Source organism: Canis lupus, chromosome 1 (genome assembly GCF_011100685.1).
Source record: "Canis lupus familiaris isolate Mischka breed German Shepherd chromosome 1, alternate assembly UU_Cfam_GSD_1.0, whole genome shotgun sequence".
NCBI classification, from domain to species: Eukaryota; Metazoa; Chordata; class Mammalia; order Carnivora; family Canidae; genus Canis; species Canis lupus.
This window is the reverse complement of record NC_049222.1, coordinates 41,009,365-41,032,351: the sequence shown is the minus strand read 5'-3', so window position 1 is coordinate 41,032,351 and position 22,987 is coordinate 41,009,365. Positions and strand designations below refer to the sequence as shown.

Here is a 22,987-nt window from a genome sequence, read left to right as displayed (position 1 = left end):
CCTCTTTTTTGCCTGCTTCTGCTGCTCTAGGGGTCCCACCAAGTCCCCAAGGAGGAGCAAGAACTTGAAGTCCAAGAGAGGGTAATGGCTTCAGGCCTAGCCTCACACAATGCCTCCTCCCTCTGACACCTAAATGACAATCCTTTTTTGTTGGTTTGTTTAAGTAGGTCCCTACAGCAGGGCTTGAGCTCACAACTCTAAGATCAAGACCCAAGCTGATATCTAGAGGCACATGCTTAACCCACTGAGCCATCCTGGTGCCCCCGGATGATAGCATTCTTGCTATTGCTTCAGCTTGCAAGCATCGCCTTGGGATGCTTCTTTGAAGGCGCAGTCTCTTTTCTCTCACTGAATCCATCATTGTCCTGCAGCACTGCTCCTTGTCTGACCCGGACTGAAAGTTTCTGTATTGGAGAAGGAAGAACGTGATGGGCCAGCTGGGAAGTTAGGGCACCAAGATGGAGAACTTTCCCGCCACTCTCACAACGGACCTCCACGTCACCACCAGAAGACCCATACTCTCCATCCGGGAACCTCCCAGTTGGGAAGTGCCAATCACCTACTCGCCGCCCCGTGCCCCCTGAACACCGCATACCTCACCGTATATGAACTCATACTCCTGCCTTGAGGTGATCCGACACACCTTCTCCCGCACATACTCACCTATCACCATATACCTCACCTTTTGGGGGCACAAGCCAAGACTCCACCCCAACTCAATAAAAGAACATTGCCAATTCTCTCCCAGCGCGACTTCCCTGACTCGGGCCACCTCTCCGAGTCACCTAACCTTGCCCATTAGAGCACTCTCGAACCTACTGCCTGGCTCTGCTGTTTTTTTTTTTAATTTCTCCACCGTTCATTTTGGAAAAAACCTAACAGAAAGGCAGGTCCTTTTCATCATTTCCTAAATCTTGTGAGCCAGAAGCTTAGGGTTTTGCCTCTTTCTTTGTTCAGGCATGTCTGTCTGTCTGTCTGTCCTCTGTCTTCCACACGTGTTTTAGTGAGGCTTGTGTATTAACATGACACTGACCAGGAATGCTATTCCCTCTCAGTTCCTGGAGAGCCTAGCCTACTCCCTACTTTTGACTCTTATCACCCCAAGGTGGCAATCCTTCCTTGCACTGCTCCCCTCAACTCTGGATGTGCTGGAATACAGGGCCTTGATTTAGGACTCCTTCGAATCCTCCCATTCTTCTTCACACCTTCTGTTGCTAAGTCCTGCCTTCTTCACAGAAAGAGAATTTTCCAATAGAATTTTCATATTTTGGACTTGGCCAATTGCATCCTTCTGCCTGTTTATGTTGTTTGGCTGACAATATTTTCTATAAACCAGCTGTTAAGTCCAGAGACCTATGATTTGTTTTAGGTTCAATTTTGGTTTTGCAAATCTACTTTTTTTTTTTTTGTAAGATTTTATTTACTTATTTGTGAGAGACAGAGAGGGAGAGAGAGAGAGAGAGAGGCAGAGACACAGAGAGAGAGAAGCAGGCTCCATGCAGGGAGCCGAAGTGGGATGGATCCTGGGTCTCCAGGGTCATGCCCCAGGCCAAAGGTGGTGCTAAACCACTGGACCACCGGGGCTGCCCTGCAAATCTACTTCTTAGTTGGTGTTGGAAATAAGTATCCCAGTATATTACATCAAATTTGGGGCTGGACCTTCAGGTGGGACCTAGTACACATGAGCACCTGGGGCCTGGAGGCAAAAGATGGTGAGTAGCTATTCAGCTGCTTTGGGATAGACCACATCCACTAGGAAGACCTCAGGGAGCTCTGGAGAAGCAGGAAGCTCAGGACTATCTTCTGTGTTCACTGACAAATTTACATAAGAACAGGTCTACAAAAGAAGCTTTACCTTTGCCTTCTGGATAGTTTTACTTCCCTACCACCTTTCAAATCAGACTTGGTGCTTTATACCTTTTTATGAATTACTGTGCCAACTGAAACAAAGCATCAGAATTACCCTCAAGTTGTGACATTTTTTCAAGATTTGAGAAGTGAATAATATTTTGATGCAATCTCTATTTTAGTGAGCTATGACCGAACAAAATGCCTCATTTTAGGGCATTGCCCAAATTGCCTATATGGAATGAAAAAAAAAACTCAAAGATCTGAATTTACAGAATTTAAGGGAAGGACCCAAATGACCAAGGAACATCACTTACCACTTTTGCTGTATTGCAGGCAATGCAGAATGGTAGTTGTTATCAGAACATGAAATATCACAAAATAGGACTTCAACCTATAAATCCATGTGATAGTCCTGAGAAGCAGAAAGCAGGATGGGATTAACCTACAGTGATTTCAATGGAGGAAGCCCCCATGAGAAAAGAGAATGAAGCCTGGGGGCATCTAGGAGATCTTTCACATCAAAGTAGTTCAGACCCCAAGTGAAGGAGAGGCAGAGTTTGAATGGTGGCATCATTCACCTCCAACCTGTCTAGGGAAAGTACCACAAGGTCTCAGGAGAGTCCTTAAATAAAAGTGGGCCATCAGAGGAGTCCCAGGTCTCCCAGGAAGAGGCCTGTCTTAGTAGGCTCTGTCAGTGGCTGGGAGCAGCCCTAGGGAGAGTGGCCTTGGCTCCTCCACAGCAATGCACTTGAGAGCATAGCCTGGGACCCGTGGTCTAGTGAGCACTCTGTAGTTCTCCAGCCAGCACAGCACAAGCCACATAAACCCTCAGCTTGGGAAAGGATGATGTATTTTTCTAAAATATTAGTATTGTAGGGGAGAAAAAAAAATTTCCCTCTACCCTTTGGAGTTACAGGCTGAGATGCCTGAAATAAGGACAGATTAATGAGAGAAAAAGAAATGTAAATTTATTAATATAGGTATCTCATATACAGATGGGAGAGGCCCAGGGGGAAAAAATAACTCCCAAGGCAGTTTAGAACTGCCTTAAATTCCATCTTCAGAGAGAAAGGGAAGCAGGGATATAGGCCTCTTAGAGGAGAGTGAATAAATGATTTTTAGGAAAGATGACCAGGGCCCTAGAAGGACAGATGGGAGGCGTGAGAGTTTGGGACAAAGCTTGGGTGTAGTGTAGATTTTCAGGACTTGCAGGATCTTCTCCTAAAGGAAAAGCCAGTCCTTCCTAGGATTCTACCTCACAGGTGAAGAAATCAAGGGCAAAGACTTGCCAAGTGCTCATCAAATCAGCAGCCAGAACTGGCTACTCTAAGCTCTTTCAGGAGGATGCCTGTGAAAACACTGACCTTAGCTGCCAGTGGATGTTGCCACCAAAACACCCCTGAGGCTCTTCTGTGACTTGCCTCCCACTTTGCAACCTTATTGGCCTGAACAAAACAAACAGACCCATGTGAGCCCACTGCATGTTCCTGCTGAACTATACTTCTCCACGGTAGAGCTTTCTGCTGGGGGATGATCTAACTGGGAGCATTTCTAACCCTGGATGCCCACTGAATACATTTCATGGGTTTGTGAAAAAAGCCACAAAATTTGGCTTCTTGATGCATCTGAATTGGCAAGGTTCTCCTTTTCAACTCTTTTCTTTCAGATTTTATTTCTTTTTAAAGATTTTATTTATTTATTCATGACAGGCACAGAGAGAGAGGCAGAGACACAGGCAGAGGGAGAAAGAAGCAGGCTCCATGCAGGGAGCCGAATGTGGGACTCGATCCCAGGTCTCCAGGATCACACCCAGGACTGAAGGCAGCGCTAAACTGCTGAGCCACCCGGGCTGCCCTAGATTTTGTTTATTTCTTAGAGAGAGAGAGAGAGAGACCATGAGCAGGGGAGAAGGGGCAGAGGGAGACAGAGAAGCAGGCTCTCTGTTGAGCAGGGAGCCTGATGAGGGGCTCAAAACCAGGACCCCAGGATCATCATCTGAGCCAGAGGCAGACACTCAACTGACTGAGCCCCCAGGTGCCCCTATTCAACTCTCTTCTTTCTAGGAATTACTTGATACCTGACTGATACCTTTAATGACACCCTCTGGGACCCTGAGCAGAAAAACCAACAAGGAAGTCATGCCAGACTTTTGACCTACAGATCTCTGAGCTAATGACTGAGTGCCCTTGAAACAGACGAATGGTAGTAATCTGTCACACAGCAATAGAACACTAGTCACATACCTTTAGGCTGTGAGGAGAGGTGCAACTAGAATCAATTAATGATTAAAATAATTTCCCTTAGACTAAGCTCAGCTCCATACTTTCCAAACCATGTTCACTTTCCGTATCCACATTTTCAAGCAGGTAGCATAGGATATGTAAACATTGCAATGCATACTGTGGCTCTGGACCTTTGTGTGCAACATCCAGGAGTTCCCACAGCCACTGGTCCCACTTTGAAAGACCAGCAATTGGGGCACCTGGCTGGCTCAGTTGGTAGAGCATCTGCCCCTTGGTCTAGGGTAGTGAGTTCAAGCCTCACCTTATTTGTGGAGCCTGCCTAAAAAATGTATTTTTAAATAAATAAAATATATGTTTAAAAAAGAAAGACTAATAATTACTCAATTATATATGAACCTATAAGAAGATAAAAGTGCCTGAGTTTTGCCAGTGTTTTTATCAAAAGCCCTAGCCTCCTGAGACACACAAATGGATATCATATAAAGATATGATATGCTGGATGATATTTCCCCTGGAAGCATTTTACTCATCAAATACTATGAGTATTAGAAATGAAGCCATTCATCTAACAAGTTGCTCTGTTTCCAGCAGCCAAAGGTTTACAGGGGAAACTTGGACCTTAGGCTAAGCCCAACTTGGGGCTTGAAACTGTGCAGGGGGTTACAGGGTGTGGAGGGAGGGTGGGTGTTGCACAGAGCAGGTGGCTTGAGGCGACGGGCGGGGGTGGGGGGGTGGCTCTCGGTCCGGGGCGCCAGGCCCCCTCGGAGCCGGACAGAAGCAAGGGGCCCCGCGGCCCCCCGCGTCACTAGGGGCCCCCCACCCCCGGGGCCCTCCCAGGTGTCCTCGAAGGCTGCTTCGGGCTCCCGCGACCCGCCGGGGACGCCGCGTTTTCGAGCCCTGCACGAGACTGTCAAGGAGGAAGAAAGAACCACGGAAACCGAGAAGCTGCAGGAGAGCACTTCCTTCCGATGAAGGTCTGTGGCGGAGCTGGGCCCGGACCCGAGGCGCCCAGGGCCCCCCGGCCTCTGGCTCCCGGGCCCCCTCCCCCGCCCCGCCTCCTGGGCCCTGCGGACTCCACCCTAAGGCAGTCCGGCCGGCCGCGCTGCTCTCCTGTGACAGTGACACAAATTTATTTGTGGCAGAGGAAAGGTGAGTGTGAGGAGAGTGAGGGAACACTGGGGAGAAGGGTTTGGGTGTGAAAAGGAGTAAAACAAAACAAAACAAAAGACTCTCACTTAAAATGGAGTGAGAAGCCCTGAAGGGAGCACTCTCATGCATACATCATTCCTTGCAGGCTGCAGGACCAGAAGGGGGCAAGGAAGATCATTCTCACCCTAACCAGGGAAGACGCCTTCACAATGGATTTATCTCCTGCTGTGAAGAAAAAGAAGGGAGGTCTCCCCCTGTCTCAGCAACAGCCCACTAACCACCACTTGCAGCCAATGAGAAATCTCCACACCCTCAAACTCTTGCTCTTTTCCAATGAAGCTTTGTTCAAAATAGCCCGCCCCAAATTCCTCCTAAACCCTAATAAAAGCTGACCTTCCCAGCTTTTTTTCAACTTCCCTATGCTTTGCCATACTATGCTTATCCAAACTGCAATTCCTCTCCTATTCCTGAATAAACTTGTTTCACCAACTGGTTTCTCATAAGGTTGATATGGGTGTGTAGTGGGGCAAGTACACCTTGTGTGAGAGAACTTTGGCGAGTTTTGGTGTGTGTGTGTGTATGTGTGTGTGTTTTGTGTTTCCCCGAAGTGTCTTCAGAGATAATTGTATCTCCCCTGAACAGGTCAGCATGGGGTGGAAGAAGGGGAAGGGGTAGTATGTGTCTGTAGAATGAGGAAGTGGGATGCACTGGGCCAGACCATGTATGTAAGAGGAAGTGTCAGGGAAATGTCTATAACAGGAATGTTTCTGGAGATTGCCGTAAAAGTAAGTTGGGATATTTTGTGCGGAAGAATTTCAAAGAAGGTGGGCAGGACTTTGTGTAGAAGGAGTGTGTGTAGAGTGTGAGAAAGCAAAGGTATGAGTGGAGGGGGCAACCAGTGTGTCTTTGCAGAGAGTGCATGTGTGTGTCAGGCAAGCAGGCTTGAGAGTAGGGGAGAAAGGATATGTGGTGAGGGGATGTGTGTGCCCAGTGGTGGAGGGGGTGTTAGGACCTTCTGTACAGAAAGCATGGTGAGGGGTGACTTGTATGTATGTATGTGGAAGGGGATGAGTAACAAACAGGAAGACTATGTGGGGGGATGAGTTTATTTGAAGAGTGTTGGGGAGCAGACTGTATGGAGATGGACAGGTTGGAGGGTGGGCAATAGTGTGAAATGCTGTGATGTCAGGGTGCATGCATGTCTGACAATGGAGGTGTCAATGTGGGAAAGGTAGGCTCATTATGTATGACAATTAGTGCATAAGGAACGCTACTAAAGAGGCATGGACAGTGGTCTGCTCCCTCTGATTTGTCCTGCCTTGATTGTCAACAACCTACAATGGTTTTACCATGAAATTGCAATGGAACCAAAATTGGGGGGGGGGGGACAGCTAAGAAATTGGGTGTGTGGTGACATTCCTTTTTTCCTTTTTGGTTTCATTTTGTGTGTCTGTGAGGTTTTGGGTGGCAGGGAGGGTGGTTGTGGTTTGGCTTGACTCAAGAAACCTCACCCAACCACTGACGTCGCAGTTGCTATGGTTTCCTAGCGTTTGCTCTTATCTTACGCATTAGGTCCCATCCGAGGGAGCGCAGGGAGAGAACGGGTTTGTCCTCCCTCCTAGCGTCGGCTCCTCAGAGAGTCTTGCCTGTTACCTGAGCGATCAGTCCCTTCAATCGTCTCCATCCTAAAACGAGCAGAAGAAACCCACCTCCACCCTCACTAGAAAGTAGAGTGTGTGAGGAGAGGAGAGTGCGGAAATGGGGTGGAGAGGGGCTGGGGGAGGCCAGTAGACAGGAAGTGGGGAGGCAGGGGAGGAAAGAGCCGGGAGAAAGCAGGTGCTGGAAGGGAGGAGGGCGGTCAGAGGTGCCTGCGGGAGCCCTCCACTGCGGGGGCGGGGGCAGCACCCAGCCCCTCGCCGTCTCCCCACCGCTGTTCCCCCACTTTCCTGGGGAGACGTCTTGTTCTCCCTCCCCATCTCCTTCCAATTCCGCTCGCCCTGCTCCCCAGCCCCAGCCCTCGCCCTCTCCACTTTCCCCCTCCTCCCCAGATTTGCGCAGGTCGCCTCCGCGTCCCCCGTCGGTCCTCGGGGCCGCCGCGGCTGGAGAAACCCGAGCGGGACGGGCTGCCCACCCGCCGCCCCCACCCCTTGAACGCCCCCACCCGGGGTCCCTCCACCCTGGCGGGGCGCCGTCGGGGAGCACCAGCCGTGGCCGCGTGGACGGAGAACAGGATTCCGGACCCTGGGCCCCCGCTGGCTGGCGGCTGTGCTGGGCGCACGGGCTGCGGAGGCTCGTTACCCAGCCCTCGGGGCGCCGGGGTGGCTCAGTGCTTGGGCGTCTGCCTCGGGCCCAGGGCGTGATCCCGGGACCCGGCATCCCGTCCCCCATCCGGCTCCCCGCAGCCAGCCTGCTTCTCCCTCTGCCTTGTTTCTGCCTCTCTCCGTGTGCCTCTCATGAATAATAAAATCTTTAAGGAAAACAAACAAACAAACCCAGCGCTGCCGCAGCCCCGCTCCAGGAAATCGCAGAGCGGCTCCCCACGGGCACCCCATCCCCACTCCAGTCCACCCTCCGGGCACCTCAGGGCTGTCCTCCTAGGTCTCCCAAATGTTCTTCTTGGCCGGAAACCAGGCAACTCCCGGGTCCTTAGCATTTATAATATTTGTGTACTTTGCTGCTTAATTTTTAGTAACTGCTAAAGATTAGGTTGGATCAGACATTGTTGTACCCTTTCCTGCACTATTCTCCCAACATAGTTGATGCCTTCCCAAATATTTCTTACATCGACTGTGCTAGAATCAGTGTGTACACTGGGAAAGTCCTCAGTAGGGGCCAGGCATGCTCCTTCGTGTAACTTACAGAAAAATCAGATGGTTCAAGGGAGACATCAGTAAACACTGGGAGAGAGGACACCTCCTCTTCACCCTCCCCAGTCCTGGCTTCCAGAACAATGGTACCTGGTATGACAAGCTCTAGGATTCTGATAACTCCCTTCTTCCCTGTCTTAGTTGGATGATACTGCTCTGAGGAACTACCACAGACTGGGTGGCTTATAAATAACAGAAAACTTTTCCCACAGTTCTGGAGTCTGGGAAGTCCAAATCAAGGCTCTGGCAGGTGTCTGCTGAGGGCTGCTACATGGTTCCTAGTCAGCTATCTTCTACTGTGCCTTCACATTGTAGAAGGATGGAGGGAACTCAGGGTCTTTTTTCCCCTTTACTTAAATTCAATTAATTAAAGTATAGTGTATTACTAGTTCAGAGGTAGAGTTCAGTGATTCATCACTTGCATAACACCCAGTGATCAGTATATCAAGTGCCTTGCTTAATGTCTATCACCCAGTTTACCTCATTCCTCCAACCCCTCCCCTCCAGCAATCTTCAGTTTATTTCCTAATTAAGAAACACCATAAGTCTTATAGTTTGCCTCCCTCTCTGATTTCATCTTGTTTTATTTTTCCCTCCATTCCCCTATGATCCTCTGGTTTTTTTTCTTAAATTCCACATTGAGTGAAATCATGTGATAATTGGCTTCTCTGACTGACTTCTTTCACTTAGCATAATACCCTCTAGTTCCATCACATCCTTGCAAATGGCAGGATTCATTTTTGATGGCTGAGTAATATTCCATTGGTGTATATATACCACCTCTTCTTTAGCCACTCATCAGTCGATGGACATCTGAGCTCTGTCCATAGTTGGCTATTGTGGACATGGCTGCCATAACCATTAGGGTGCAGGTGCCCCTTCGGATCACTACATTTGTATCTTTGGGGTAAATACTCAGTAGTGCAATTGCTAGGTTATAGGGTAGCTCTGTTTTCCAACTTTTTGAGGAACCTCCATACTATTTTCCTGAGTAGCTGCACCACCCTGCATTCCACCAACAGTGGAAGAGGGCTCCCCTCTCTGCATCCTTGCCAACATCTGTCATTTCCTGACTTGTTAATTTTAGCCATTCTGACTACTGCTGTGAGGCAGTATCTCATTGGGGGTTTTGACTTGTAGTTCCCTGATGCTGAGTGATGTTCAACAATTTTTCATGTGTCTATTAGCCATTTGTATGTCTTCTTTGGAGAAATGTTCCGTTCATGTCTTCTGCCCATTTCTTGTTTGGATTATTTGTTCTTTGGGTGTTGCGTTTGGTAAGTGTCTTAGAGATTTTGGATGCTAGCCCTTTATCTGATAAGACTTTGCAAAATATCTTCTCCCATTCCATAGGTAGCCTTTTAATTGTGTTGACTGTTTTCCTTGCTGTGCAAAAGTTTTTTATCCCGATCAAGTCCCAATTGTTCATTTACGCCTCTGTTTCCCTTGGCTTTGGAGATGTGTAGAGCAAGGAGTAGGAGTGGCCGAGGTCATAGAAGTTGCTGCCTGCATTCTCCTCTAGGATTTATTTATTTATTTATTTATTTGTTTAAAAGATTGTATTTATTTATTCATGAGAGACATAAAGAAAGAGAGAGGGATGCAGAGACACAGGCAGAGGGAGAAGCAGGCTCCACGCAGGGAGCCCAACATGGGACTCGATTCCAGGTCTCCAGGATCAGGCCCTGGGCTGAAGGCGGTGCTAAACCACTGAGCCACCAGGGCTGCCTCCTCCTCTAGGATTTAGATGGATTCTGACATTTAGGTCTTTCATCCATTTTGAGTCTATTTTGTGTAGGGTATAAGAAAATGGCTCGGTTTCATTCTTCTGCATGTGGCTGTCCTATTTTCCCAAAGCCATTTGTTGAAGAGACTGTCTTTTTTCCATTGGATATTCTTTCCTACTTCGTCAAAAATTAGTTGACCATAGAGTTGAGAGTCTAGTTCTGGGTTCTCTATTCTGGTTCATTGATCTATGCATCTGTTTTCGTGCCAGTTCCATACTGTCTTGATGATTACAACTTTGTGATCCAGCTTGAAGTCTGGAATTGTGATGCCTTCTGCTTTGGTTTTCTCTGGCAACATTGTTTTGGCTATTTGGGATCTTTGTTGGTTCCATACAAATTTTAGGATTATTTGTTCCAGCTCTGTGAAAAAAGTTGATGGTATTTTGATAGGGATTGCATTGAATATATAGATTGCTCTGGGTAGCATAGACATTTTAACAATATTTCTTCTTCTATTAAGGTGATTATATGATTCTTCTCTTTCATTTTGTAAATGTGGCATACCATACTGATTTATAGATGATGCATCTCTGAAATAAATCCCACTTGATCATGGTGTATGATCCTTTTAATGTATGTCAAATTCAATTTGCTGATATTTTATTGGAGATTTTTTCATCTATGTTCATTAGAGAGATTGGCTTGTAATTTTCTCTTTTTGTAATGTCCCTGTCTTGTTTTGGTATCAGGGTAATGCCTGCCTCATAAAATTATTTGCATGTGTTCTCTCCTTTTCAGTTTTTTGGAATAGTTTGAAAAAGATAGGTATTAAATCTTTGAATGTTTGGTAGAATTCACAACTGAAAGCAATTTGGTCCTGGTCTTTTGTTTGTTGGAAGTGTTTTGATTATTTATTTAATCTCTTTGATCATAATTGGTCTATTCAGATTTTCTAGTGCTTCATGATTCAGTCTTGGAAGAGTGTGTTTCTAGAATTTATCCATTTCTTCTAGATGGTCCAATTTGTTGGCACATAATTCTTTTTAGTAGTCACTTAAAATCCCTTGCATTTCTGTGTTGTAAGTTGTAACTTCTTTTCACTTCTGATTTTAGTTATTTGATCCCTCTATTGGTGAATCTTGCTAAAGTTTTGTCAATTTTGTTTATCTTGTGAAATAAACCATTCTTAGTTTCATTGAAAAAAAAAAAAAAAAAAAAAAACAAAAAAACAAAAAAAAAAAAACAATATTTCTTCTTCCAATCCATGAGCATGGAATGTTTTTCCATTTCTTTGTGTCTTCCTCAATTTCTTTCATGAGTGTTCTATTGTTTTCTGAATATAGATCTTTTTACTTCTTTGATTAGGTTTATTGCCAGGTATCTTATGATTTTTGGTGCAATTGTGAATTAAATCAATTCCTTAATTTCTCGTTCTTTTGTCTCAGTGTATAGAAATGCAAATTGTTTCTGTGCATTCATCTTATAATCTGTCACTTTGCTGAATTCCTGTATGAATTCTAACAATTTTGGGATCCCTGGGTGGCGCAGCGGTTTAGCGCCTGCCTTTGGCCCAGGGCGCGATCCTGGAGACCCGGGATCGAGTCCCACGTCGGGCTCCTGGTGCATGGAGCCTGCTTCTCCCTCTGCCTGTGTCTCTGCCTCTCTCTCTCTCTCTCTTTCTCTCTCTCTCCTCTGTGACTATCATAAATAAATAAAGTTTAAAAAAATGAATTCTAACAATTTTAGTGGTAGAGGCTTTTGGGTTTTCCACATAAAGTATCATGTCATCTGGGAAGAGTGAGATTTTTACTTCTTCTTTGCCGATATGGATGCCTTTTTATTTCTTTTTGTTATCTGATTGCTGAGGCTAGGACTTCTAGTACTATGTTGAACAACTGTGGTGAGAGTGGATATCCCTGTCGTGTTCCTGACCTTAGGGGAAAAGCTCTTAGTTCTTCCCCATTGAGAATTATATTCATTGTGGGCCTTTTGTATATGAATTTTTTATATTGAGGTATGTAACCTCTATCCCTACACTGTGAAGGATTTTAATCAATATAGGAAGCTATGTGGAACTTAAGAAACAAACCAGAGCATCATAGGGGAAGAGAAGAAAAAATAAAAGACAAAAATCATAAAGGGAGACAAACCATGAGGGACTCTTAATCATAGGAAACAAACTGAGGGTTGCTAGAGGGAAGCAGGGTGATGGAATAACTGGATGACATTAAGGAGGGTACGTGATGTAATAAGCACTGGGCATTATATAAGACTGATGAATCACTGACCTCTACCTCTGAAACCAATAATACATTATATGTAAATCAATTGGACTAAAATAAAATTTAGAAAATTAAAAAAATAATTCTATACTTCGTCAAATGCTTTTTCTGCAGCTAGAGGACCAGATGGCTCTTGTCCTTTCTTTCATTAATGTAGTGTATCACATTGATTGATTTGTGGGTGTTGAAACTACCCTTGCAGCCCAGGAATAAATCCCACTTGGTCGTGGTCAATAACCCTTTTAATGTACCATTGGATTCTATTGGCTAGTATCTTGGTGTGAATTTTTGCATCCATGTTCATCAGGGATATTGGTCTGTAATTCTCCTTTTGCTGGGGTCTTTGTCTGGTTTTGGGATCAAGGTAATGCTGACCTCACAGAAAGAGTTTGGATGTTTTTCCTTCCATTTCTATCTTTTGAAATAGCTTCAGAAGAATAGGTATTAATTCTTGACATGTTTGATAGGATTCCCATGAAAATTCCCATCTGGCCCTGGACTCTTGTTTGTTCCATAAGTTTGGATTACTACTTCAAATTCCTTGCTGGTTATGGGCATGTTTGGGTTTTCTATTCTTCCTGTTTCAGTTTTGGTAGTTTATATGTCTCTATGAATGCATCCATTTCTTTCCAGATTGCCTAATTTGTTGACATATAGTTGCTCATAATATGTCTTATAATAGTATTTCTTCTATGTTGGTTGTGATGTCTCCTCTCCTTCATGATTATATTTATTTAGGTTTTTCTCTTTTCTTTTTGAGAAGTCTGGGAAAAGCTTAATGGATCTCATTAATTCCTTCAAAGGATCAGCTCCTACTTTCATTGATCTCTTCTACTGTTCTTTAGTTTCTATTTCATTGAGGTCATTAATTCTTTTCACCTGCTGGGTTTTTAGTCTTTATTCTTTCTCCAGCTCCTTTAGGGTGTAGGTTAGGTTGTGTATTTGAGACTTGTCTTGTTTCTTGAGATATACTTCTATTGCTATTTACTTCCCTCTTGACTGCCCTTGCTGTTTCCCAAAGGTTTTGAAAAGTTGTGTTTTCACTTTCATTTGTTTCTATGAATTTTTAAATTCTTCTTTAATTTCCTGGTTGATCCATTCATTCTTTAGTAGGGTGCTCCTCAATCTTCATGTATTTATGTTCCTTCCAATTTCCTCTTGTGACTGAGTTCAAGTTCTAAAGCATTGTGGACAGAAAATATGCAGGGAATGATTCCAATCTTTTGTACCAATTGAGGCCTGATTTGTGACCCAGTATGTAATCTATTCTGTAATCTATAGTATATAATATATTCTGGAGAATATTCCATGGGCACTTAAGAAGAATTATATTCTGTTGGTTTAGGATGGAATGCTCTGAATATATCTGTGAAGTCCATCTGGTCCAGCATATTATTCAAAGCCCTTGTTTCCTGTTGATCTTAGGTGATCGGTCTATTGCAGGGAGTGAATGTTATTTTTGGGAGATCTCTTCACTTAAAGATACTCTTTAATATCCTTACAAGGTTGGTTTAGAGATCACAAATTCTTTCAGTTTCTGTTTGTCCTGGAAGCTCTTATCTCTCCTTCTATTGTGAATGACAGCCTTGATAAAGTGTTCCTGGATGCGTATTTTTCTCATTTAGTACCCTGAATATACGATGCCAGTCCTTTCTGGCCTGCCAGGTCGCTCTGGATAGATTTGCTGCTGCCTTCGACACTTGTAGGTTAAGGACTTATCCCAAGTTGCTTTAGGATTTTCCTCAATGTTTCTGAAATTTGCAAGCTTTATACTCTTATATGTCAAGGTGGTTGACCTACTTTTATGGATTTTGAGGGAGGGTTCTCTGTGTCCCCTGGACCTGAAAGCCTGTTTCCTTCCCCAGATTAGGGAAGTTCTCAGCTAGAATTTGCTCAAAAACATCTTCTGCCCTCCTCCCTCTTCCTCTTCTTCTGGGATCCCAATTTTTTCTAATATTGTTTTCCTTTATGGGTATACTTATCTCTCAAATTCTCCCCTCCTGATCCAGTAGTTGTTATCTCTCTTTTTCTCGACTTCTTTATTCTCCACCATTTGTCTTCTGTATCACTAATTCTCTCTTCTGCCTCGTTTATCCTAAGAATTAGAGCTTCCATTTTTTATTGCATCTCATTATAGCCTTTTTTATTTCAACCTGATTAGATTTTAGTTCTTTTATTTTTCCAGTAAGGGATTCTCTAGTATCTTCTATGCTTTTGCAAGCCTAGCTAGTATCTTTATAATCATTTTGTTTGTTTTTTGTTTTTTAAAGATTTTATTTATTTATTCAAGAGAGAGATAAAGAAAGGCAGAGACACAGGCAGGGAGAGAGAAGCAGGTTCCATGCAGGGAGCCCAATGTGGGACCCAATTCCGGGATGCCAGGATCACACCCTGAGCCAAAGGCAGATGCTCAACCACTGAACCACCCAGATGTCCCTATAATCGTTTTTGTTGTTGTTTTTAAGATATTACTTATTTGAGAGAGGGGAGGAGAGAGAAAGAGAAAGCAAGCATGCACGAGTGGCGGGAAGGGGCAGAGGGAGAAGCAAGCAGGCTGCTGAGCAGGGAGCCTGATGCAGGGCTCAATTCCAGGACTCTGAGATCATGACCAGAGCTTCGTCACCACAGACACTTAACTTACTGAGCTACCCAGGCATCCTATAATCATTGTTTAGAATTCTAGCTCTGACATCTTACTTACATCCTTATTAATTAAGTCCCTGTCAATGAATACTGCATCTTGTTCTCTTTTTGGGGGTGGGTACTTCCAACTTGTCATTATGTCCAGAGAAGAATAGATGAAAAGGAGGACAAAAATACAGAAATATTTTGGGGGAATATATTAAAAGATTAGGGGGAAATATTCCCTAAACAAATCAGATTAGATAAGAGACTGAAAAAAAAGAAAGAAAAAAGAAAAGAAAATCAAATGGAAAGTGAACAGAACAATGAACTAGATCCTGCATGTATTTTGGTCTGTTTGTTAGAAGAAACTAGATCCCAAAATTGTAAAGAAAGGGAAATTTATGTATATACAAAAGTAAAATGGAATACACTGAAAGGAAGCCAAAAATGAAAAAAAAAAAAATATATATATATATAATGTAATGTAAATGTAAACATGAAAATTAAAAAGATTTTTTAAAAAAGAGTTGATAAAGAAATTAGCTGAAAAGGAAAAAATGTTGAAAGTGAAAGACTAAAAAAAATCATGAGGTAAAACTACAAATTCTATATACTCTTCTCCCCTCCCCCCCCCCACACACACATACAAGCCCTGGAATTTTGCAGCTCCCTGTGATCAGTAAACTTGGCCTTAGCCAGACGCTCTGGCTGACCTGGGGGAGGGGCCTGTTGCACTGACTTTCAGGAGCCTTTACTCAGGTAGATCCGCGCCCTCGCCAGGGCTATAGGCTCAGTGTAAGTGGCTCCAGAATGCTCTGTGGCTGTTTATTGCCTGAAGACATTCAGCCCAATTTGGGGGATGAAATGGCAGCGCCCAGATCTGCTCCAGACCCAGAGCTGAAAGATTGCGCCCCCCACTCCTTCGCGCGCCCTCAGGGAAAAGCAGTCAATCTCTGGGGTCCCCCAGGCCTCTGTCCGCACTCCCATGCTCACCTAGCCTGTGACCCAGCGTTTCTCTCTTAGGTCCCACTTGGAGTCGCCAAACCCTGCAGACTCCTGTAGTGCGCTCCCTTGCGGCTCCTCCTGAGGGGTGAGGGGGGTCTCCCCTTGGTTCCCCCGCCTGCTGGGCCCCTGCTCCGACAGAGAGCTGTCGCCTGATCCCGATGCGATTCTGGTTATGGCAACACAGAGCTGAGGGCCCATTCCTGGGCTCACTGATTGCAGCCGGCCTCCACATCCAATGCTTGGGAACTCCGTTGCACTCAGGCACCTCCGTTCTTTCTGTGACCCTGGGGGTCCTGAGACCACACTGTCCCACCGAAGATTCCGCCCCCAATTCACCACCTGAGTGCCTTTCAGGTAGGGACGGCCCACACCAGAGCAGACGTCTAAAAGTTCCAATTTTGCGCTCTGCTGCCCTAGCATTTCAGGTAACCTGCTGACAGAGGCTCCCTCCCTCTGCAGTTAACATACCACCTCGGATTCACTTCTCTGCACCTTCTACCTTGCAAAAAGTGGTCGCTTTTCTGTTTGTGTAGAATGGCAGCAACTCTTTTCTTAGATCTCCAGTTGAGTTCTCAAGTGTTCAGAATGACTTGATAGCTGTCTAGCTGAATTCCAGGGAGCAGACAAAATTAGCATCCCCTGCTCTTCCGACCTCTTTCTGAGAGCCCCCACGGTCTTTTTCATGAGGGCACTAGTCCCATTCCTGGCCTATCCTCATAGCCTCGCCACTTGCCAAAGGGCCCACCTTCAAATACCATCATTTCGGTGGTTAGGTTCAGGGTGTCAATTTTGAAAGGGGGGACAGACATTGAATCTGTAACACTCCCATCCCAGCTATCGCTTGAATTTTTCTCTCCCCAGCTCTTACTGTCCTCCCTGCAACTTCACAGTCACATCCAGCCAAGTCCCAGTACAAGGTGGAGGGCTCCGCAGGGCTATAGATAAAAGTCTTTCATCTCATTGGGATAGTGGCAGTAACAGGTTCAAACCCTTCATTCTCTAAGAGAAGTAAATGCCATAAAGGTGTGGTCAGATCAGATCCAATCGTGCAAGGAGAAGTGGAGCAAGGATGATCCTGACTGACATTGAGCTGCTGCAGCAAGCCCAGCAAATGACCCCCATGGTCTTCAGGGCCTGCTTCTTGGCATGCCTTTCCCTGGGCCCATACTTTCTCCAGCTCAATGTCAGTCAGGATCATCCTTGCTCAACTTCTCTGGTAACTGAGATGGGTGGCAAGGATATGGTAATTCACTTGGGAAGAGATTTAATGCCTTTCCTAGGTGTAAGTACAAGTGAATGTGTGTGTGTGTGTGTGTGTGTGTGTGTGAATGAGTCACTCACAGATTTCCTGGTAGACTTTCTCAGGGGAATCAATGCCGGCCAAAGGAATTTTCCACCATCCAATCTATCCCATACTACCTCACTGGGGTAGGCAGATCTCGTACCCCATTATCTGATGCATGAGTCACCTGGAATTCCTGAAATCTAAGTGCACAGTTTTGCCACTGGGCCTTTTGCTCATGCTCATCCCCTGCCTAGAATTCTCTTTCTCCATATTACTACCTAGTCAAGTTCTAATAATCCTTCAAGACTCAGCTCAAAAATCACCTTCTATGAACACTTTCCACCTCTTCTAGATAGAAGGGATCACCTATCCTTCTAAACTTTGAAAGCTCTGAGCACAGAAACACTGTCCCATTGTGTCCTAATAGGCTGTCTTCCTTCATGTAGATACCTGAGCTTCCTGCTGATGGGCCCATCCCTCATCCACCTGTGTGTCCCAAAAAATTCTTAGTGGCTGTTCATGCTAGATGATCAGTAAATTTGGAAAGAACGAAATGTTTTCATTAAACTGGAAACACCAGATTCTGGGAATGACATCTTTTTAGGACTCAAGTCTAGATAAGGATTTTCATTTCCTGTTTGCTTTTCAACACTACCATCCACACTCCACCATATGTGACAGGTCTATAAATTGAGTAATCTCAATTCTCTCTTGCGTAATATAACTACATAATGGTTGTTAGGATGGCAACAGTTCCTGTGAAGATGAGAGGGTGGTGGAGAGGTGGGGTCCCTGCTTGTTGGAGATTATATCCTTAAAAAAAGATTTTATGTATTTATTTGAGATAGAGCAGAGAGAGTGAGAAAGCACAAGCAGGGGGAGGGAAAGCACAAGCACTAGAGTTAGAAAGCACAAGCAGGGGGAAGGACAGAGGGAGAGGGAGAAGCAGACTCCCCACTGATCAGGGAGCCTGACTCAGCCCAATCCCAGGACCTTGAGATCATGACCTAAGCTGAAGGCATACTTGAAGCTGCTTCTTTGAATTTGCAATTTAATGTGATATCCTTAACTGACTGAGATCATATCTGATTTTTTTTAAGATTTTATTTATTTATTCATGAGAGACACAGAGAGAGAGAGAGAGAGAGAGAGGCAGAGACACAGGCAGAAGAAGAAGCAGGCCCAATGCATGGAGCCAGATATGAGAATCAATCCCGAGATCACTCCCTGAGACAAACGCTCAACCACTGAGTCACTCAGAAGTCTCAGATGATATCTTTGATTAAAATTAAGGTGCAGTTCTCTGGATGACTAGTCCATTGAGCTTCCAACTCTTGATTTCAGCTCAGGTCACTAACAAAGGGTCATGGGAAGCCTGTTTAAGATTCTCTCCCTCTGCCTCTTAACAAACTCTGCCCCTTAACAAACTGAAGTTTATTAAAATATATACCTCATGTACACAGGGGTGATACCCAGGGAAAAATTAGTAACTCCTGGAGGGGGCTTAAAATGCAGGATTAAGTGGCATATTAATAGGGAAAGGGGAGCAGGGATGTAGGCCTTTTAGGAGAGAGTAGCTGATTTTTTTTGGAAAGATGAATGAGCCCTCAGAATAGATAAGAGGCAAATAGTTTGTGGCAAAGTTGTCCTTGTGTGATGTGTGAACTTCTAGTCTCCACACCTATGATGAGTCAGTCCTCTCTGGATACCAGGAGATTGTTGACATCTGAGTTCCTTTTGGAGTATCTGTCTTTAGACAAACTGGATGTGGAGGTGTGCTCAGAGACAGCCTTTCCCTGCATTAGCTGTTTCTCAAATGCTTCGGCTCAAAATAATCTATATGTCAAAGCAATATATCTGAGGATACCATATTCTACTACCCTTCACACCATACACAAAAATTAACCCAAACTGTGTGTGTGTGTGTATATATGTATATATACATATATATACACATATATGTGTGTGTACACATATATACACATATATGTATATATGTGTGTATATACATATATATATACATATGATAAAACTATAAAAGCATTAGAAGAAAACATAGAAGTAAGTCTTTGTGAACTTGTTTGGAAAAACCTTCTTAAATATACCAATAGCACAAGTAACAACAACAAAAGGTTAATTTGACTTCCTCAAAATTTAAAATATTTGTGCTTCAAAGACACCATCAAGAAAGTAAAAAAGACAACCTACAGGCTGAGAGAAAATAATTGCAAATAGTATATCTGGTAAGGCTGGTATCCAGAATATATAAAGAATTCTTACATGGAATAATACGGAGGTAATAACCCAGTTTAAAAATAGGACAAGGATTGGAGTGTGCATTTCTCCAAAACAGTATACAAATGGACAATAAGCACACGAAAAGTTCCTTAGTATGGTGAGACACCAAGGAAATGAAAATCAAAACCACAAAGAGATATCACTTCACATCTACTAGGATGGCTAGCATCAAGAAGACAAGACACTGATGTGGAGCATGTGGAGGAGGATGTGTGGAGAAATGGGAACCCTCCTTTATGTCCTCAGACTATGGAGATGGAGTCAGTGTGGATGATGGTGTGAGATGAGGGGTACATGTGTGGGGGCATAAGCCTCTGTGCCTGTGACTATGGAGGTTCATGGATGAAGTGTGGAAACCATTACGGATGGAAACCATTATGGATGAGGAGCCGGTAGGGAACATTGCTAGATAGGCATGGATGGTGGTCTGCTCCTTCTGACTTAGTCTTTTCTGTTTTAGAGTTTCCCTTCTGAACACTGTATCCAAACCTGCATAATGATCTACAGTTTTTCCTTGGACAATTCTAGTTCCTTCATCTTTTATATTCTACGGGGTCCATGCCCAATAAACCACTTGCCTCTTAACTATTTCCTATCCCCTTGCTGTTTCTTTTCCTCTTTTTTCTTTTTCTTAACTAGTTGCCCTGGGGATTACAATTAGCGAGTCCACCTAAACCAATCTAGTTCAGAATAACACCAACATTGCGCCATTATTATTTGACTTCCTCCCCCTTTGTGCCATTACTGTTATACAGATTATTTCTCTATACATTTTAAACCCACATACATTTTAAACCAAACAGGTTTATCATTGGTGCTTAGGCAATTGTCTTTTAAATCAGGTAGCGAATTTACAGACATCAAATCATTATGTTGTAAACTGAAATTAATACAATGTTATATGTCGGGTACGTCTCAATTTTTCCAAATATCAATAGAAAATAATTAATTACAAAAAGAGTAAATTTGTAGTGTCTGTCGTCTTTACCATGTAGCTGCCTTCACCAGTGCTGTTTACGTCTTCGTGTGGATTCAAGGTACTGCCTCCAGCTTAGGCTTAGATTTGGGACCTCAAACACATTTACGCAGTGGCTTGTGGAAAATACTGGCCCCTGAAAGAAGCTAATGGAGTCAGTGTCACACATACTCTATTCATGGACCTGCCACTCTAGAAGAACTAGCAGCTGTCACCCTCCCTGCCCACAGGTAGCAAGGTATACACAGAACGGGCTCTACAGGAATCTGTGATCCTTCTGCCAGGACAGGGGGTAGAAACATGTTCTCAGATGGAGGTTATCCAACTTCACTTGCCAGGGGACATTGGATGTAATTACCAGCCCCTTCAGACACACGGACCCTGATTCCTCTGGGCAAACAGCCCCCTTTTCCCAGAGAGAAAATCCTGCACAGTCTATGGGTACTTTCTTTGAAGTTTGTTTGTTGCTGGGTGATTTAGGGAGACCCTGGGCCCTGGGGCCTCAACCCAGACCATCCCAAGGAGTCACTGAAAGTTCTTGGTCTTGTCCTGAGAAAGAAATCAAGGATAGACATGCAACACACACGGGATGAGTGACATAAGCAGGAAAGGCTTTGATTTGGCACCACCATCTTGAGCCTGGCTGGTTTGATTTGGCTTCGGCTTCTTCTCATGAAGTTCGACCAGGCAGGCTTCTTACATTTCTAAGAGTTGCCCCTGACTTCCTCATTGGTGACCTCCAGCTATTTGGTTAAAAATTAACTGCCTACTCTAACATGTTTGATCTGGATAAAAGAAGGCCAGTAATGCAGACCAATTAATAGATATCAGGAAAGCCCTATAATCTGACTCACAATTTATCACCAAATGGATGTGACTTGCATTTTAAATAGCCAGCAGAATGCCAGGCACATAGTGAGAACTTAAATGTGATGGACAGATGATTTTATGGACTGAATTTGTCCCTCCAAAATTCATGTTGAAATCCCCAACATGAAGGTAATAGAATGGGAGTCTTTTGGAAGTAATTGGGATGTGACGGTGGAGCCTCTATAGGCTTTAAGGACACTCAGAATTGCTTGTTGTAGCCTGCCTCTCTCTGCCAGGTGAAGACACAAGGAGAAAACTGCTGTGTGCAAGCTGGGAAGGGGGCCTCACTAGACTCCAGATCTTCTGGCCTTTTGATCTTAGACTCCCCAGCCTCCAGAACTGAGAAATAGATATTTACTTTCTAAGCCACCTGGCACATGCTATTCTGTTATAGCAGCCCAAGCTGGCTAAGATCATTGGATGGAATAGGTGGGACAGCTGTAAAAGTGAGGGGTGAAAATAGGCTTAAAAACATCGGGTCTTTTAATTAAGAGGAACTTTCAAGAGAAAAATGACATGAGAAATTTCAAAGTGACACCAAATCTTTGTTCTTAGACTAATTTTCACACTCCAAAGCCAGAGCCCTAAGACTTTTTCTAATGATGAACTACTTGGCTTTTCTTGGGTCCATAAGTCTTGGCTCCCAGGGGATTTTGGACTTGATTGTCAACTCATCTTTGATGATAGACCAGGTGCTATGTGTCTCCAGCTCCTTCAATTAACCAGTGTGCGCTTGGTGAAAGTGAATCTCTATCAGTTATGAGGGAAGAGATCCAGTAGACAAGGAAGGGGTAGGGTGGGAGAGGGGAGAGGGGAGAAAATGTGGGGAGATGGAGGAGGAGATGGGAAAATCGGAGAGGAGAAGAGGCAGTGGGAAGACAGGAATAGGAAGTTGGCGGCGATGGGGGTGGGAGTGTGTGACGGGTGGAGAGGAAAGGAACTCACTTTATCGTCAACAGTCGCACTCACACTGGAAGGGGTTTTGAGGAGAGTGGTGAACTTTGCTTTGTGATGTCTTTTTTTTTTTTTAATGAGTAATCATATTTTGACCATGTACAAAACTTTCCCTCAGCACACCTTGCTCCTGTCTGATTCCAGCAGAGCCTTCAACCACGTTGATGTGATGACTTTGGGAGGTACCTGCCCCGCAGCCACTTCCTGCCTCTTACTCTCCAAGGGTGTGCTCATCAGGAATGTGGCCAGTATCTTACATTGCCAGTCTTTTGTCATTGCTGCCACTGGCACAAGCCTGGAAGACTGTGAGTATCCTGGGATCTGGGGACCTGGCTCGGAGATAAGAAAGGGGAGGAAGACATGGGGCTTCCCCATGTCTCAGGCAAGTACCAAGCTATCCTTGTGCTTTTTTTTTTTTCCAGGTTCATAATTTATTGTACAAATTGAGTATCACATGATGAGTTGACATTAGCTTCTCCAAGCATGGGAACTTAACACATGAGGTCCAAGTTAAAGTCCATTTATGTTGCTTTCACAGCTGGTGTTTTTTAGACCTTAATTTGAAGTATAAAATCTTCAAAGCAATGCCTCCGTATGTGGCCAATACACAATTCATTCTACCTGTGAGATAAGAGTTGAAATATTTTTGATGCTAGTGAAATGGAATTGGGCATCAGTTTCTGGACCTGCCATGATTTCAATCTTGCAAAAGGTAGCAATTCCACTGGTTGTATCCTTCAACATATGCAGCTAACTTGCAGCCGCTCGGAAGAAGCCGCCTCTATCCTTGTGCTCTTAAGGACAGGGACCCCAGTCTAAGGCACTCTGCCTGTACTGTGCTCCTCCCATAGGGCA

The 22,987-nt window shown here is 44.4% G+C and overlaps 1 long non-coding RNA gene and 1 pseudogene across 1 annotated transcript; one reads left to right on the top strand and one right to left on the bottom strand.

The window, feature by feature from the left end:
• Positions 1 to 5,123: 5,123 nt before the first annotated feature.
• Positions 5,124 to 5,732, top strand: LOC111090672. Its single transcript, XR_005353076.1, has 2 exons — positions 5,124 to 5,243; positions 5,389 to 5,732. It is a non-coding gene; the product is annotated as an uncharacterized LOC111090672 (long non-coding RNA).
• A 16,921-nt stretch (positions 5,733 to 22,653) lies between these two features.
• Positions 22,654 to 22,825, bottom strand: LOC119875941 (annotated as a pseudogene).
• Positions 22,826 to 22,987: the final 162 nt, after the last annotated feature.